The 20003-nt window shown below is 38.5% G+C and overlaps 1 non-coding gene across 1 annotated transcript; it reads right to left on the reverse strand.

Moving 5' to 3' along the window:
- Positions 1-696: 696 nt before the first annotated feature.
- Positions 697-803, reverse strand: LOC134759272 (U6 spliceosomal RNA). The gene has a single exon (XR_010135350.1). It is a non-coding gene; the product is annotated as a U6 spliceosomal RNA (small nuclear RNA).
- Positions 804-20003: the final 19200 nt, after the last annotated feature.

Consider the following 20003-nt stretch of genomic DNA (forward strand, 5'->3'; position numbering starts at 1 on the left):
TTCAGCATAGTTGGGAGGTTTTCAGGGCATTATTTCTTCAAAAAAAATTTTTTTAACCTTTTTTCTGCTCTCCTCCCCTTCAGGACTCTTATTATATGTATGTTTGTGTGCTTGATGTTGTCCCAGAGGTCTCTGAGGCTCTGATCATTTTTCTCCAGCCTTTTTTTTCTGTGTTCTTCAGAAAGGATAATTTTTCTTTCTTTCTTTCTTTCTTTTTTTTGAGGTAGAGTTTTGCTCTTGTCGCCCACAATGCAGTGGCACTATCTTGGCTCACTGCAACCTCTGCCTCTTGTGTTCAAGTGATTCTCCTGCCTCAGCCTCCCAAGTAGCTGGGATTACAGGCACCCGCCATCATGCCTGACTAACTTTTGTATTTTTAGTAGAGGTGGGGTTTCATCATTGTTGGCCAGGCTGGTCTCGAACTCCTGACCTCAGGTGATCCACCTGCCTCGGCCTCCCAAAGTGCAGGGATTACAGGTGTGAACCACCTCGCCTGGCTGCAGAAAGGATAATTTCTACTCATCTATCTATGTCTATAGATGTGAGATGATAGAAGGAAATAATCAGTAAGTTCAGACTCTTGCTGTTCTTATATGACATTTGGGTAGATTTCATGAATAGACCCTTTTTAGTTTATTATTTGCTTTTGGTTGATTTCCAGTCCTAAAACGCTTGTTTAAACAATTTTATACTTTTTTAAAAATGAAATGCTTCATGAATTTGCGTGTCATCCTTGTGCAGGGGCCATGCTAATCTTCTCTGTATCATTCCAATTTTAGTTCACATGCTGCTGAAGTGAGCAAAACAACTTTATACTTTTATATTTGTTTTGGCGGGGAGAGGATTTGTCCACCTTTTTAGGCTGCTCTAACTTGAAGTATCATCTCTGGTATGTTTATAGTTTTTTTTAATGTTTACATTTTGGAGTTTTAATTTTGTTCATTCAGTAGCTTGAGATAGGGATCTAACTTTGTTTTTCTTCCAAATGAATAGATAATTTACCAAACAACTTCTGGCTGACTGACTGCATCCCCAGCTTCAGTCTGTTTGTGTATATAATTTTTGGTTGAGACTAATGTTTGAGCATGTGTGTGTATGTTGGTGCAGCTGTGGAAGAAAATGAATGGCACGTAGGTCCTCAAAATAAAATGAATCACCTCGAAATGTTAAGATAAAATGGAAGCATCTGTATGCAATGGGTGAGATTAATCTGTGGAAGACATCTCAGAGATGACCAGTGTTTAGACTGTTATTTGTGATGCTGTTGTGTCTGACTTTGAGCCATTCATGACTCTACATACTTGTTTTTTTTACATCCTGTCTACATCTTTTCCTGCATCTAATCTTAGTCCAACATTTTGATTTTAGCTTTTCTGCTATTTTTGTACACTTGGCAACAACGTGGGACCCTTATTTAAAAGAGCAAGTGGCCTTATAAAAGAGACCCCAGATAGATTCCTCACCCCTTTTACCATGTGAAAACACAGAAAATGACAGCCATCTATGATCCAGGAAGCAGACCCTCACCAGACTCCAAATCTGCCAGTGTCTTGACTTTGCACTTCCAGCCTCTAGGGCCATGAGTAATTAATTTCTGCCCATGGCATTTTGTTATAGCAGCTTCAACAGACTACAACAACGACTTATGCATAAGGAAAATTAACTTTTGGCAAGTTATTTTTATGGCAATGACCTCTCACTCAAGGATATTCAGCAGGTAATTGCAGAAGGAGATAGGAACTCACCTCTGTCTGCAACAGTTCTGAAAAAAAATCTCTTAAACACCACAATTCAACAGGTGGATGTGTCCTGAAAGAGAAATGGGCTTCATTTTAGGTGGGTAAGTCAATCTTCATAGTAATTAGAGACAAAGTACATAAAGCACATCATGTGACATAGGACTCAATAAATGGTAGTTATCAGCATCATCATCGTTATAATCATTATATGATAGTTGTTTTGTGATACAGCTAAAATTAAACAAAATTTAAGGATACCGGCCACCCCTAAATGAAATGTTAGGGCGAAATTCCAGGCTCTGACAAGCCAAGGCCCAGATAGAACCATAATGCAAGGTCCCCTTACATGGCACTACTATGCTGAGAGCTCGGCCCTGCCTGGAAGTGTCACCTACCTTATCAGTTGCACCATCACTCTAGTTAGCTACCTCATGCTGGGGAGTGTTTCTATGGTGTACAATAGGCCCGCTGAGAGAAAGAGTCTTTGATGCTATTTATTTGGGCTGAGATAGGTCTATGGCTGCCTACATGGGCAGCATTTCAGGGGTAGCACACAGGCTTTGAGATCTGGATGCAGCCCTACTCATGTCCTAGCTGCGTGAGCTTCGCAAGTTGCTTTATCCCTCCGAGACCCAGGTCTTGTATCTATAAAACAAGGTTGATGATACTTTGCAGGGTTTTTGTGAAAATTGGAGATAATATGTAGGAAGTATTCAGTACACCCTAAGTGCTATATAACGGTATTATTTAAACACTTCAACAGCATCCATTAGTGACCCCTATCTTGGAGGTTTTACTTGAGGCTTAAAAGAAAAAAATATGTAAAGTACCTAGTACATAATAGACCCTTAATAATTGGTAGACTATTATGTAAATTTCAAGGAATACAGTTATCGAATGGACTTCTTTAAGTGTAATTCTCAATTTGTAGTTAAGAGGCTTGGGTCTTGGATCTAGAGCTACTTAGCTGTGTACTCTGGGTCTCAGTTTCCTCACTCGAAAATGACATATTTGCACAAATGAGAAGCCAAGATGTCTCTTTTTATAAATTGAAAAGGAAACTTTTTTACAATTAGCAAGGAAGGAGCTTTGGAATACTAGGGAACATTCTAGAAGCCTGGCTTAACACTACTAAGTTAGGGTCATTAAATTTTCAAAATGAATGAATTCATTAGGAATAAGAGAGGAAGAAAAATATGCATAGCCGAGTTAATTCATTCAGATATATTAGCTGTGCACCTGAGTCTTGGAGAAATGTCTTGCTCCTCTGAGCTCCTCCAAAGGGGATTTTTGATGGAGTCTTACATGTTTTGCTTTCTTCTCACATCAAAACATTCCACGTACTTTGAGTTTAGATTCATCCCTTCCTCCTGGTATTAAGGAAGCAGTGAATACATCACCATCAACCTTCTTTCTATCAATATGAGAGACCTACCTGCTGTTTTTTTATTTTTATAAGAAGAACACCTTTTTGCAGCCAAAAGATTCAGCTTACCTTGAAAGAAACTTTCCTCTTAATTAAAAAGCTATTAACGACATGCTCTTTGAGTTAAATATTGGTGTTTGTGGGGGGAGGAGTGCGGGGAGAGGTTGGTGAATGAGAAAGTTCTGCTTTGGGGATTCTGATACAAAAACTATTAAGGGATTACATAGTTGCCTTAGCCCTGCATACATTCTTCATGATTCATTTATTTGTTCTCGTACGCTCAGTGCCTGGCACATAGTACAGGTATCTGCTAAAATGTTTGTTGAATTAGTAAATGAATAAGAGAAATGTCTTTTCATATTCTCCAGGAAGGAAAATAGCATAAATAATCTTGAATGTGTTTCTGGTGGATTCTGTTTGAATAGAATTTAACTGGGCAGGGTACGTGGATTTTGGGAAACTGGGTTTAGGAGCAGTCAGGGAAGGGGAGATGCTAGCTTAGTACCTGCTGGGACCGCTTCCTTCAGACAGAAAAAGGGATGGCATAGTGTGAGGAGGTTAACAACCCACTGCTGTGGGCTTAGCATTCAGTCTCCAGCCTGAATAAGGCCTGTTGGCCTCCTCCAACCATAGTTGGGAATTGGGTATGCATGTGTGGGGAGGATAGGTAGGAATGGCTGAGCCTTGCCTGAGTTATTGGAAAGAAGCAAAGGTTGCAAAAACAAAAATAAAAACAAAAATGTTGAAACTAAAAATGTGTTTATATGTGGTATGAAGCAAGTGAATGACACTTACACTTGCATTTGATACTTGATGCCACTCTTTAAGGATGATGACTTTTCATACTGAAGATGCCCCTTCCTTTCTAGAGGACCAAGAACTTCGCTTTATTCCTGGCAGTGTGCATTGCTCATGGCAGCATGAAAAAAACTGAGTTCTGAGTATGAAGTAGAAAAAAGAATAGACTAGAAGTCATGGATCACTCGGTAAGCTGTGGGGCTTCTGGCAAATTAACCTCTCTGGGGCTCTATTAGAACATCTGCAAAGTGAGGTGTTTGGACTAGCTGATCTTTTTTATTCAGCAACATAAACTGGGCTGGGTGCTAGGCAGTAGGAGCTTGAGTTGAGTCACACACAGTCCTGGTTCACATTCTGGCTGATAAGAGCTGGAAGAGGAGTTAATTAAAAATACCAGCAGACACAGAGGAGGGGATAATTCATTCTGTTTGCTAGGGCTTGGGAGCTGATATTTGAAAGGTAGGAATTCTCCAGAAATGTATTAATTTTGTCATCATTCATTCATTTATTCAACAAATGTTGACACTATGGCAACTGTATACAAGGATGCCTACTTTCTATAAAGAATAGGGAAATAGTTATGAAGAAAGCAGACAAAATCTACTTTCAGTTTAATCTAAGCTGAAGCTGCTAGGGGAGGTTGGGAAAAGGTACTATTAGTTTTAGCTTTGAATGAATATTTAATATTGTTTCATTTCACTCTCCCAGTATACCCACAAAGAAGGCAGTATTCTCACTTTACAGTGAGAAACCTGAGGCCTAGAGGAGTGAAATCATTCACTGAGCTCATACTAATAAGTCATAAGGACTCAAGCCCACCCCTGCCTGTGTTCAGAGCGCCAGCATTTACCCGTATTGCAATTTTATGGCAGAAGTGGCTTCCTAGGCCACTGGGTGAGTGAACACTTGTTTCACCTTCCCAACACTCCTTCTTTGAGGAACAGTGCACCTGTTTTCTTCTGGAGAGCTAAGCCCTCCCACTCTCAATTCAGTCCTATAAAGAGGAGCTCTCATCCCTCCTACAGGTGTCAGAGGCAAGGTCATGATGTGAGCTTAATGTATCAGACCACATGTCCTTCTAGGCACACTAATTGGCCCAACCAGTGATGGGCACAGGACCAAGCTGTACCAATTGGTATCAATGCCTGGACTTGTGCTGGAAATATTGAAAAAGGGTCTTGTTTTTTTTCCCTGGGATTGTTAAACTGTAGACTGTAAGCCTAGAGTAGCTGATGTTCTCCAGAAGGGGTGAGGGAGCCTGCCTGAAAATGAAGCTTAATAGAGAAGTCTATTAGTTCATTCTCACATTGCTATAAATAAATACCTAAGACTGGATAATTTATAAGAAAAGAGGTTTAATTGGCTCATGGTTCTTCAGGCTGCACAATCATGGGGGAAGGTGAAAGGAGAGCAGGCTTCTCTCATAGTTGGAGCAGGAGGAAGAGAGATAGAGAGTGGGGAGGGAGGTTTTGTTGTAGGACTTTTCCCTTAGTTCAGCTAAGAGCTGGGTTCTTGTCACATGGCCATGAGAGATCAGGCTTGCAGACACTTTGAAGGGTGAGAATAAATGGAAATTATTGGGCAAAAGGGAAAAAAACCCCAACAGGGACCTTCTACAAAGCCAGAACCCTGCTAGTGTGCTTCCCACCTCGCAGACTGAATCCCACGTTCCGCCCAGGAAGAGGAGGGGCCAGGCTCCTTCCGGCTGCAAACAGCACCAACTTCCCGAGGCTCCACCCCAGTGTGCACCCCTCCCAGTGCGCAGGCCATTTGGAGTTTCTCTGGGGACCCCTTTACACTTGGCTGTCTCGGTTTCATTCACTTTTAAATGGCCAGATCTCTCGAGAACTTGCTCACTATTTTGAGGACAGCACCAAGGGGACTGTGCCGAACAATTCATGAGAAATTTGCCCCCATGATTTAAATCACTTCCCACCAGGCCCTACTGCTAACATTGGAGATTATAATTCAAAATGAGATTTGGGCAGTGACACACATCCAAATCACATCAAGAGGAAAGCAGAATCAGAGCAACAATTTCCAGAAAACATTGTTGGAGGCCTTGGATCTAATTTTGCCTGAAACAGGCACTTATTCCTGTGCTTTCAGTTCTATGAGCTAATACTTTGTTCTTTTTCCTGTTAATGTAGTCTGGGTTATTATTACTTGCAATCTAAGCATCTGGAAGAATAAAGCCTCCAAGAGAGTGCAGAGAATGTTTATTTCTCTTTCTCCCTAGTGTGTTCTTCACAGTACCTGCAAAAGTCTCTTCCAACTTCACTTAAACTTTTCTTCTTGGAGGTAAAGACGACATGGTTTTTTGCTCTGCTGTGTCTCAGAACTCTGTCCCCAGGGTCATATTTCTATATATGAGGTGATACCAGGCTTCGCATGCTCAAGTATGGATTGGGCAGCCCTCCTTACTGAGTGTTAACCAACATCTCTCCCTCTGTCCTCTCCAGCGCCTCTCTATCCAGTTCTGGCTCCTTTTCTCACCATGCTGTGACCCCAGACAAGCTCTGTCTAACACTGAGGATGTCATGCTCAGAGTCTATATGACTGCTCTACAGTGGCAGCATGAATGAAGGCTGAGGATGACGAGAGGGGACAGCTTCTTCCCTGATCCTAGTTTCCAGTAATGTTTTTTCCAGACTCAGAGTCCCAGAATCTCCCCTCTGGAGAGCCTGCCAGATGTAGGCTAATCTTTATAAGCTGACATTCAAAGGAGCCCTTACTATCTTTTTATTAGGAATGAGAGAGGTTGTTGGGTGCTGCATTTGACTTTACCTGGCCTCACCATCTGTCTCACTGCTGACATCTGGCACCCAGTCTGACTGTTCCATTTTTTTCATTTAGAGCTCCATCCTCCAGGGTCATCAGAGCCCATTTATTCAAGGGAATGGGGTGACTCTTCTGCTTCCTGTTCATGATTCCTGACTGCTCCCAGACAAACTAGCATCTGAATTGCTAGGTATACCATTGCCGTATGCTAACAGGAGATATCCTCTTTCCCATAACCAGAGCATAATAATAGGTGTTTTCACTTCATTGGGTCTTTAAGTTTTGCCCAAGAAATGATCCACTTGGGTTTGAGCAGTACCTTCTTTAAACTTACGGTCTATGGAGTCCCAATCAGATAATTATCTGAGGTGCAAGGAGTCCTGCCTGTATTGACTAGCACAGCTTATGCAGGGTCTCCACCTTGACCTTGGATGGTTCGGCATCCTCCTCCTCACCATCAGAAGGGATCTTCCTCTTCAAGCCAAGTCTGGGGTTGAATATTGCAGCAAGTGTTTTATTGTGGGACACCCACAATCATGTGTTGGAGGCTCTTAAGTGTACAGCTCTCAGTAACAGAACCACCAGCCTCAATATTTAAGCAGAGACTTTTAATCTACCGTCTGGAAAGTGTTGGGCATCTGAACTGCACATCCTGGAGACCTGAGGCATTCGGCCCCCAACAACAAAGCACTGTTCAACTTGAGGACATGAATGAGTTAAACATGGGTCTCTATGACATTCTCTCCAACAACCATCTCTTACCACCTTGATCCCTGCCTGTGTGGTCATTGAACCAGGGATGAATTTTTCTCTTCTTGCTGTTGTATTCTCTGAGACCAGTCTCAGCTTTTATTAAGAAAGAGCTTTGCAGGCTAGGCGCAGTGGCTCACACCTGTAATCCCAGCACTTTGGGAGGCCAAGCCGGGCGGATCACGAGGTAAGGAGATCGAGACCATCCTTGCTAACAAAGTGAAACCCCGTCTCTACTAAAAACACAAAAAATTAGCCAGGCAGGGTGGCGTGTGCTGTAGTCCCAGCTGAGGCAGGAAAATCGCTTGAACCCAGGAGTTGGAGGTTACAGTGAGCCGAGATCGCACCACTGCACTCCAGTCTGGGCGACAGAGCAAGACTCTGTCTCAAAAAAACAAAAACAAAAACAAAAAAAAAGAGTTTTGTAAAACGCCATTGAAAACAAACCAATTCCAATGCCTGCATGAGGACATGAGTCTGAGCTCTAGGGGGCTCCCTGGCAGAATTCGGTCTTGACAAACACCTCCAAAATAAATTCACTCTAGAAGTCTGACATCACTTTGAAAGAATGAAGCCATCATTTTCAGAAATACTGTCTAGAGAGTAGCTTGCAGATGAAACTCCACAATGCCAGGGAGGGAAGTCTGAATGGAAGATCAGATTAAAAGAGAGTCAGTGGGTCCTAGAAAGAAGGTGTAGATAGAAGGTGTAGAAAGAAGGTGTAGACAGCGGTGTAGATATTTCCATGTTTATACAGATAGCGGTGTAGATGTTTCCATGTTTATACCGATAGCGGTGTAGATATTTCCATGTTTACACAGATAGCGGTGTGGATATTTCCATGTTTATAGAGATAGCGGTGTGGATATTTGCATGTTTATAGAGATAGCGGTGTAGATATTTCCAGGTTTATACAGACAGCAGTGTAGATATTTCCATGTCTATACAGACAGCGTTGTAGAAGTTTCCAAGTTTCCACAGGTAGTGGTGTAGATATTTAGATGTTTATACAGATAGTGGTGTAGATATTTCCATTTTATAGAGATATCGGAGTAGATATTTCCATGTTTATACAGATAGCGGTGTAGATACTTCCATGTTTATAGATAGCGGTGTAAATGTTTTAATGTTTATAGAGACAGCAGTGTAGATATTTCCATGTTTATAGAGATAGTGGTGTAGATATTTCCATGTTTATACAGACAACGGTGGAGATATTTCCATGTTTATAGAGATAGCGGTGTAGACATTTCCAGGTTTATACAGACAGCGGTGTAGATATTTCGATGTTTATACAGGTAGCGGTGTAGTTATTTCCATGTTTACAGATAGCGGTGTACATATTTCCATTTTATAGAGATAGCAGAGTAGATATTTCCATGTTTATACAGATAGCGGTGTAGATATTTCCATGTTTATACAGATAGCGGTGTAAATGTTTACATGTTTATAGAGAGAGCGTTGTAGATATTTTCATGTTTATACAGATAGTGGGTTAGGTAATTCCATGTTTACACAGATAGCGGTGTAAATGTTTAAATGCTTACAGAGATAGCGGTGTAGATATTTCCATGTTTATACAGATAGCGGTGTAGATATTTCCATATTTATGGAGATAGTGGTGTAGATATTTCCATGTTTATACAGATAGCAGTGTAGATATTTCCATGTTTATACAGATAGCGGTGTAGATATTTCCATGCTTATATAGATAGCGGTGTAGATATTTCCATGTTAATAGAGATAGCGGTGTAGATATTTCCATGTTTATAGAGATAGCGGTGTAGATATTTCCATGTTTATACAGGTAGCGGTGTAGATATTTCCATCTTTATACAGGTAGCGGTGTAGATATTTCCATATTTATACAGATAGCGGTGAAGATATTTCGATGTTTATACAGGTAGCGGTGTAGATATATCGATGTTTATACAGGTAGCGGTGTAGTTATATCCATGTTTATACAGACGGTGGTGTAGATATTTCCATGTTTATAGAGATAGCGGTGTAGATAATTCCATGCTTATACAGATAGCGGTGTAGATATTTCCACGTTTATACAGATAGAGGTGTAGATGTTTCCACGTTTATACAGGTAGCGGCGTAGATGTTTCCATGTTTATACAGATAGCGGTGTAGATGTTTCCATGTTTATACAGATAGCGGAGTAGATGTTTACATGTTCATACCGATAGCGGTGTAGATATTTCCATGTTCATACAGATAGCGGTGTAGATATTTCCATGTTTATACAGATAGTGGTGTAGATATTAGCATGTTTATAGAGATAGCGGTGTAGATATTTCCATGTTTATACAGATAGCGGAGTAGATATTTCCATGTTTATACAGATAGCGGTGTAGATATTTCCATGTTCCTACAGATGGCGGTGTAGAAATTTCCATGTTGACAGAGATGGCGGAGTAGATATTTCCAAGATCATGGAGATAGCGGTGTTGTTATTTCCATGTTTATAGAGAAAGCTGTGTAGATATTTCCATGTATATGCACATAGCTGTGTAGAGATTTCCATGTTTATACAGATAGCGGTGTAGATATTTCCATTTTCATACAGATAGCGGTGCAGATAATTCCACCTTTATAGAGATGGCGGTGTAGATATTTCTAAGTTCATACAGTTGGCGGTGTAGATACTTCCATGTTTATACAGATAGCGGTGAAGATATTTCCATGTTTATACACATAGCGGTGTAGATATTTACATGCATATAGAGATGGCGGTCTGGATATTTACTTGTTTATACAGATAGCAGTGTAGATATTTCCATGTTTATAGAGATGGCGGTGTAGATATTTCCATGTTTATATAGATGGCGGGGTAGGTGTTTCCATGTTTATAGAGATGGCGGTGCAGATATTTCCATGTTTATACAGGAAGAGGTGTACCTATTTCCATGTTTACACAGATAGTGTTATAGACCTTTCCCTATTTACACAGATAGTGTTGTATATATTTACATGTTTATAGAGATAGCGGTGTAGTTTTTTGCATGTTTATACAGATAGCGGTGAAGAGATTTCCATGATTACACAGATAGCGGTGCAGATATTTCTATGTTTATACAGATTGCAGTGTAAATATTTCCATGTTTATACAGATAGCGGTGTAGTTATTTCCAAGTTTATACAGATAGCGGTGTAGATATTTCTATGTTTATACAGATAGCGGTGCAGATATTTCCATGTTCATACAGAGAGCGGTGCAGATATTTCCATGTTTATGCAGATAGCGGTGCAGATATTTCCATGTTGATACAAATAGCGGTGTAGATATTTCCATGTTTATACAGATAGCGGTGTAGATATTTCATTCTTAATACAGATGGCGGTGTAGATATTTCCATGTTCCTACAGACGGCGGTGTAGATATTTCCATGTTTATACAGATGGCAGTGTAGATATTTCCATGTTTATAGAGATGGCGGTCTATATATTTCCACGTTTATAGAGATAGTGGTGTATTTATTTCGAAGTTAATAGAGATAGCGGTGTAGATATTTCCATGTTCATAAAGATAGCGTTGAAGATATTTCCATGTTTATACACATAGTGGTGTAGATATTTACTTGTTTATAGAGATGGCGGTCTGGATATTTTCTTGTTTATTCAGATAGCGGTGTAGATATTTCCATGTTTATAGGGATGGCGGTGTAGATATTTCCATGGTTATACAGATGGCGGAGTAGATATTTCCAAGTTTATATAGATGGTGGGGCAGATATTTCCATGTTTATACAGAAAGCGGAGTGGATATTTCCATGTTTACACAGATAGTGGTGTAGACCTTTCCGTGTTTACACAGATAGCGTTGTATATATTTACATGTTTATAGAGATAGCGGTGTAGTTATTTGCATGTTTACACAGATAGCGGTGAAGATATCTCCATGATTACACAGATAGAGGTGTACATATCTCCATGATTATACAGATAGAGGTGCAGATATTTCCATGTTTAAACAGATAGCGGTGCAGATATTTGCATGTTTATACAGATAGCACTGTAGATATTTCCATGTTTATACAGATACCGGTGTAGATATTTCCAAGTTTATACAGATAGCGGTGAAGATATTCCCATGTTTATAGAGAAATCTGTGTCGATATTTCCATGTATATGCAGATAGCTGTGTAGATATTTCCATGTTCCAACAGATAGTGGTGTAGATATTTCCATGTTCATGCAGATGGCGGTGTAGATATATCCATGTTCATACAGATGGCGGTGAAGATATTTCCATATTCATACAGATGGCGGGGTAGATATTTCCATGTTCATACAGATGGTGGTGTAGATATTTCCATATCCATACAAATGGCGGTGTAGATATTTCTATGTTCATAGAGATGGCGGTGTAGATATTTCCATGTTTATACAGATGGCGGTGTAGGTATTTCCGTGTTCATAGAGATGGCGGTGTAGATATTTCCATGTTTATATAGATAGCGTTGTAGTTATTTCCATGTTTATAGAGATAGCAGTGTAGATATTTCCATTGATATACAGACAGCTGTGTAGATATTTCCATCTTCATACAGATAGCGGTGTTGATATACCCATGTTCATACAGATAACGGTGTAGATATTTCCATGTTCATACAGATAGCGGTGTAGATATTCCCATGTTCATACAGATAGCGGTGTAGATATTTCCATGTTCATGCAGTTAGCGGTGTTGATATTTCCATGTTAGCACATATAGCAGTGTAGACCTTTCCATGTTTACACAGCATTGTAGATATTTGCATGTTTATAGAGATCACGGTGTAGTTATTTCCATGTTTATACAGATAGCGCTGAAGATATTTCCATGTTTACACAGATTGCGGAGTGGATATTTCCATGATTATACAGATGGCGGTGCAGATATTTCCATGTTTATACAGATAGCGTTGCAGATATTTCCATGTTTATACAGATAGCGTTGTAGATATTTCCATGTTTATACAGATAGCGTTTCAGAGATTTCCAAGTTTATACAGACAGCGGTGTAGATATTTCCATCCTTATACAGATAGCGGTCTAGATATTTCCATCATAATATAGATGGCGGTGTAGATATTTCCATGTTCCTACAGATGGCGGTGTAGATATTTCCATGTTGATACAGATGGTGGAGTAGATATTTCCAAGTTTATAGAGATAGTGGTGTAGATATTTCGATGTTTATAGAGAAAGCTGTGTAGATATTCCCATGTATATGCAGATAGCTGTGTAGATATTTCCATGTTCATACAGAGAGCGGTGTAGATATTTCCATGTTCATACAGATAGCGGTGTAGATGATTCCAACTTTATAGAGATGGCGGTGTAGATATTTCTAAGTTCATAAAGATGGCGGTGTAGATATTTCCATGTTTATACAGATGGCGGTGTAGATATTTCCATGTTTATACAGATGGCAGTCTAGATATTTCCATGTTTATAGAGATAGTGATGTAGTTATTTCCAAGTTTATAGAGTTAGCGGTGTAGGTATTTCCATGTTTGTACAGATAGCGGTGTAGATATTTCCATGTTTATTCAGAAAGCAGTGTAGATATTTCCATCTTTACACATATAGTTGTGTAGACCTTTCCATGTTTACACAGCGTTGTAGATATTTACATGTATATAGAGATCGCGGTGTATTTATTTCCATGTTTATACAGAAGCGCTGAAGATATTTCCAAGTTTACACAGATAGCGGTGTGGACATTTCCATGATTATACAGAGAGCGGTGCAGATATTTCCATGTTTATACAGATAGCTTTGCAGATATTTCCATGTTTATACAGATAGCGGTGTAGATATTTCCATGTTTATACAGTTAGCGGTGTTGATATTTCCATGTTCATACAGATGGCGGTGTAGATATTTCCATGTTCATACAGGTGGCAGTGAAGTTATTTCATGTTCATACAGATGGCGGTGTAGATATTTACATGTTCATACACATGGCGGTGTATATATTTCCATGTTCATACAGATAATGGTGTAGATATTTCCATGTTCATACAGATAGCGGTGTAGATATTTCCAAGTTCATACAGATAGCGGTGTAGATAATTCCATGTTCATACAGATAGCGGTGTAGATATTTCCATGTTCATACAGATGGCGGTGTAGATATTTCCATGTTTATGCAGATGGCGGTGTAGGTATTTCCATGTTTATAGAGATGGCGGTGTGGATATTTCCAAGTTTATACAGATAGCGGTGTAGATGTTTCCATCTTAATACAGATGGCAGTGTAGATATTTCCATGTTCCTACAGATGGCGGTGTAGATATTTCCCCGTTTATACAGATGGCGGAGTAGATATTTCCAAGTTTATAGGGATAGCGGTGTAGTTATTTCCATGTTTATAGAGAAAACTGTGTAGATATATCCATGTATATGCAGATAGTTGTGTTGATATTTTCATGTTCATACAGATAGCGGTGTAGATATTTCCATGTTCATACAGATAGCGGTGTTGATATTTCCATGTTCATACCGATGGCGGTGTAGATATTTCCATGTGGATACAAATGGCAGTGTAGATATTTCCATTTTCATAGAGATGGCGGTGTGGATATTTCCATGTTTATACAGATAGTGGTGTAGTTATTTCCATGTTTATAGAGATAGCAGTGTAGATATTTCCTTTGACATACAGATAGCTTTGTAGATATTTCCAAGTTCATACAGATAGCGGTGTAGATATTTCCATGATCATACAGATAGCGCTGTAGATATTTCCATGTTCATACAGATAGCGGTGTAGATATTTCCATGTTCATACAGATAGCGGTGTAGATATTTCCATGTTCATACAGATAGCGATGTAGATATTTCCATGTTCATACAGTTAGCAGTGTAGATATTTCCATGTTCATACAGATAGCGGTGTAGATATTTCCATGTTCATACAGATAGCGGTGTAGATATTTCCATGTTCATACAGATAGTGGTGTAGATAATTCCACCTTTATAGAGATGGCAGTGTAGATATTTCTATGTTCGTACAGATGGCGGTGTAGATATTTTCATGTTTATACAGATGGCGGTGTAGATATTTCCATGTTTATAGAGATGGTGGTCTAGATATTTCCATGTTTATAGAGATAGTGGTGTAGTTATTTCTAAGTTTAAAGAGATAGCTGTGTAGATATTTCCATGTTTATGCTGATAGCGTTGTAGATATTTCCATGTTTATACACATAGCGGTGTAGATATTTACATGTTTATAGAGATGGCGGTCTGGATATTTTCTTGTTTATACAGATAGCGGTGTAGATATTTCCATGGTTTTAGAGATGGTAGTGTAGATATTTCCATGTTTACACAGATGGCGGAGCAGATATTTCCATGTTTATAGAGATGGCGGTGCAGATATTTCCATGTTTATACCGAAAGCGGTGTAGATACTTCCATGTTTACACAGATAGTGGTGTAGACTTTTCCATGTTTACACAGATAGCGTTGTATATATTTACATGTTTATAGAGATAGCGGTGTAGTTATTTGCATGTTTATACAGATAGCGGTGAAGATATTTCCATGATTACACAGATAGCGGTGTGCATATCTCCATGATTATACAGATAGAGGTGCAGATATTTCCATGTTTATACAGGTAGCGGTGCAGATATTTGCATGTTTATACAGATAGCACTGTAGGTATTTCCATGTTTATACAGATACCGGTGTAGATATTTCCAAGTTTATACAGATAGCGGTGTAGATATTTCCATGTTTATGGAGAAATCTGTGTAGATATTACCATGTATGTGCAGATAGCTGTGGAGATATGTCCATGTTCATACAGATAGCGGTGTAGATATTTCCATGTTCATGCAGATGGCGGTGTAGATATATCCATGTTCATACAGATGGCGGTGAAGATATTTCCATATTCATACAGATGGCGGGGTAGATATTTCCATGTTCATACAGATGGCGGTGAACCTATTTCCAAGTTTATAGAGATAGCGGTGTAGTTATTTTCATGTTTATAGAGAAATCTGTGTAGATATTTCCATGTATATGCAGATAGCGTTGAAGATATTTCCATGTTCATACAGATGGCGGTGTAGATATTTCCATGTTGATAGAAATGGCGGTGTAGATATATCCATTTTCATAGAGATGGCGGTGTGGATATTCCCATGGTTATACAGATAGCGGTGTAGTTATTTCCATGTTTATAGAGACAGCAGTGTAGATATTTCCATTGATATACAGATAGCTTTGTAGATATTTCCATGTTCATACAGATAGCGTTGTAGATATTTCCATGTTCATACAGATAGCGGTGTAGATATTTCCATGTTCATACAGATAGCGGTGTAGATATTTCCATGTTCATACCGATAGCGATGTTGATATTTCCATGTTCTTACAGTTAGCGGTGTAGATATTTCCATGTTCATACAGATAGCGGTGTAGATATTTTCATGTTCATACAGTTAGCGGTGTTGGTATTTCCTGGTTCATACATATGGCGGTGTATATATTTCCATGTTCATACAGATGTCGGTGAAGGTAGTTACATGTTCATACAGATGGCGGTGTAGATATTAATATGTTCATACACATGGCGGTGTAGATATTTCCATGTTCATGCAGATAGCGGTGTAGATATTTCCGTGTTTATACAGATGGCGTTGTAGATATTTCCATGTGTATGTAGATGGCGTTGTAGATATTTCAATGTTTATACAGAAAGCGGTGTTGATATTTCCATGTTTGCACATATAGCGGTGTAGGCCTTTCCATGTTTACGCAACATTGTAGATATTTACATGTTTATAGAGATCGCGGTGTAGTTATTTCCATGTTTATAGAGATTGAGCTGAAGATATTTCCATGTTTACACAGATAGTGGTTTGGATATTTCCATGAGAATACAGATAGCGGTGCAGATATTTCCATGTTTATACAGATAGCGTTGCAGATATTTCCATGTTTATACAGATAGCGGTGTACATATTTCCAAGTTTATACAGATAGCGTTGCAGATATTTCCATGTTTATACAGATAGCGGTGTAGATATTTCCATGTTTATACAGATAGCGTTGCAGATATTTCCAAGTTTATACAGATAGCGGTGTAGATATTTACATCCTTATACAGATAGCGGTGTAGATATTTCCATTTTAATATAGATGGCGGTGTAGATATTTCCATGTTCCTACATATGGCGGTGTAGATATTTCCGTGTTCCTACAGATGGCAGAGTAGATATTCCCATGTTCATACAAATGGCGGTGAAGATATTTTCAAGTTTATTGAGATAGCGGTGTAGTTATTTCCATGTTTATAGAGAAATCTGTGTAGATATTTCCATGTATATGCAGATAGCTGTGTAGATATTTAAATGTTCATACAGATAGCGGTGTAGATATTTCCATGTTCATACAGACAGCGGTGTAGATATTTCCATGTTCATACAGATAGCGGTGTAGATAATTCCACCTTTATAGAGATGGCGGTGTAGATATTTCTAAGTTCATACACATGGCGGTGTAGATATTTAGATGTATATACCGATGGAGTTGTGGATATTTCCATGTTTATACAGAGAGCGGTGCTGATATTTCCATGTTTATACAGGTAGCGGTGTAGATATTTCCATGTTTATACAGATGGCGGTTTCGATGTTTCCATGTTTATAGAGACAGAGGTGTAGATATTTCCATGTTTATACAGTTAGCGTTGTAGATATTTCCATGTTTGTATAGAGAGCGGTGTAGATGTTTCCATGTTCATAGAGATAGCGGTATAAATATTTAAATATTTATACAGATAACAGTGTAGATATTTCCATGTGTATACAGATAGCGGTGTAAATATTTCCATGTTTATAGAGATAGCGTTGTAAATATTTCCACGTTCATAGAGATAGCGGTGTAAATATTTCCATGTTTTACAGAGAGCGGTGAAAATGTTTACATGTTTATATAAATAGCGGTGTAGATATTTCCATGTTTACACAGGTAGCGGTGTAGATATGTCCATGTTTATACAGATAGCGATGTACATGTTTCCATGTTTATAGAGATAGCGGTGTAGATATTTCCATGTTTACACAGATAGTGCTGTAGATATTTCCATGTTTATACTGATAGCAGTGTAGATATTTCCATGTTTATATAGGTAGTGGTGTAGATATTTCCATGTTTATAGAGATAGCGGTGTAGATACTTCCATGTTTATACAGATAGCGGAGTGGATATTTCCATGTTTACAGAGATAGCGCTGTAGGTATTTCCATGTTTATGCACATAGCGGTGTAGATATTTCCATGTTTATAGAGACAGCGGTGCTGATATTTCCATGTTTATAGAGATAGCGGTGTAAATAATTCCATGCTTATAGAGATAGCAGTGTAGATATTTCCATGTTTATAGAGATAGCGGTGTAAATGTTTACATGTTTATAGAGATAGCGGTGTAGATATTTCCATGTTTATACAGATAGCGGTGTAGGTGTTTCCATGTTTATACAGATAGCAGTGTAGATATTTCCATGTTTATAGAGACAGCGGTGTAGATATTTCCATGTTTATAAAGACAGCGGTGTAGATATTTCCATGTTTATACAGACAGCGGTGTTATTTCCATGTTTATACCGACAGCGATGTGGATATTTCCATGTTTATAGAGATAGCGGTGGAATATTTCCATTTTTATACAGATAGCGGTGTAAAGGTTTACATGTTTATTCAGATAGCGGAGTAGATATTTCCATATTTAAACAGATAACGGTGTAGATATTTCCATGTTTATACAGATTGCGGTGTAAATATTTTCATGTTTATAGAGATATTGGTGGAGATGTTTCCATGTTCATACAGATAGCGGTGTAGATATTCCCATGTTTATTCAGAGAGCGGTGTAGATATTTCTATGTTTATAGAGATAGCAGAATAGATACTTCCATGTTTATAGAGATAGCGGTGTAGATATTTCCAGGTTTATACAGATAGCGGTCTAGATATTTCCATGTTTATACAGATAGCATTGTAGATATTTAACTGTGTATACACATAGCGGTGTAGGTAATTCCATGTTTACACAGATAGCAGTGTAGATATTTATATGTTTTTACAGATAGCGGTGTAGATATTTCCATGTTTATAGAGGAAGCGGTGTAGATATTTCCATGTTTATACAGATAGCGGTGTAGATATTTCCGTGTTTATACAGATAGCGGTGTACATATTTTCATGTTTATGTAGTTAGCAGTGTAGGTATTTCCGTGTTTACAGAGATAGCTGTGAGGATATTTTGATGTTTTTGCAGATATCAGTGTAGATATTTCCATGTTTATAGAGATAGCAGTGTAGATATTTCCATGTTTATAGAGATAGCAGTGTAGATATTTCCATGTTTATTGAGACAGCAGTGGAGGTATTTCCATGTTTATAGAGATAATGGTGTAAATATTTCCATGTTTATAGAGATAGCGGTGTAAATATTTCCATGCTTATAGAGATAGCTGTGTAAATATTTCCGTGCTTATAGAGATAGCAGTGTAGATATTTCTACGTTCATAGAGAGAGCGGTGTAAATATTTGCATGTTTATATAGAGAGCGGTGTAAATGTTTACATGTTTATAGAGATACCGGTGTAGATATTTCCATGTTTATGCAGATAGCGGTGTAGATATTTCCATGTTTAAACATATAAAGGTGTATATATTTCCTTGTTTAAACAGATAGCGGTGTAGATAGTTCCATGTTTATACAGATAGCAGTGTAGATACTTCCATGTTTATACAGATATCGATGTAGATATTTCTATGTCTGCAGAGATCGCGGTGTAGATATTTCCATGTCTATAGAGATAGCGGTGTAGTTATTTCCATTTCTATAGATATAGCGTTGTAGATATTTTCATGTTTATAGAGATAGCGGTGTAGGTATTTCCATGTTTATAGACATAGTGGTCTAGATATTTCCATCTTAATACAGATGGGAGTGTAGATATTTCCATGTTCATACAGATGGTGGTGCAGATATTTCCATGTTCATACAGATGGCGAAGTAGATATTTCCAAGTTTAAAGAGATAGCGGTGTAGATATTTCCATGTTTATAGAGATAGCGGTGTTGATATTTTCATGTACATACAGATAGCTGTGTAGATATTTCCATGTTAATACAGATAGCGGTGTAGGTATTTCTATGTTCATACAGATAGCTGTGTAGATATTTCCATGTTCATACAGAAAGCGGTGTAAGTATTTCCATGTTCATACAGATAGCTGTGTAGATATTTCCATGTTCATACAGATAGCGGTGTAGGTATTTCCATGTTCATACAGATAGCGGTGTAGATTTTCCCATGTTCATACAGATAGCGGTGGAGATATTTCCACCTTTATAGCGAAGGCGGTGTAGATATTTCTACGTTCATACATATGGCGGTGTAGATATTTCCATGTTTATAGAAATGGCGGTGTAGATATTTTCATGTTTATACAGAAAGCGGTGTAGCTATTTCCATGTTTACACAGA

The sequence above is a fragment of the Gorilla gorilla genome, chromosome 8, assembly GCF_029281585.2.
Source record: "Gorilla gorilla gorilla isolate KB3781 chromosome 8, NHGRI_mGorGor1-v2.1_pri, whole genome shotgun sequence".
Classification (NCBI taxonomy): Eukaryota; Metazoa; Chordata; class Mammalia; order Primates; family Hominidae; genus Gorilla; species Gorilla gorilla.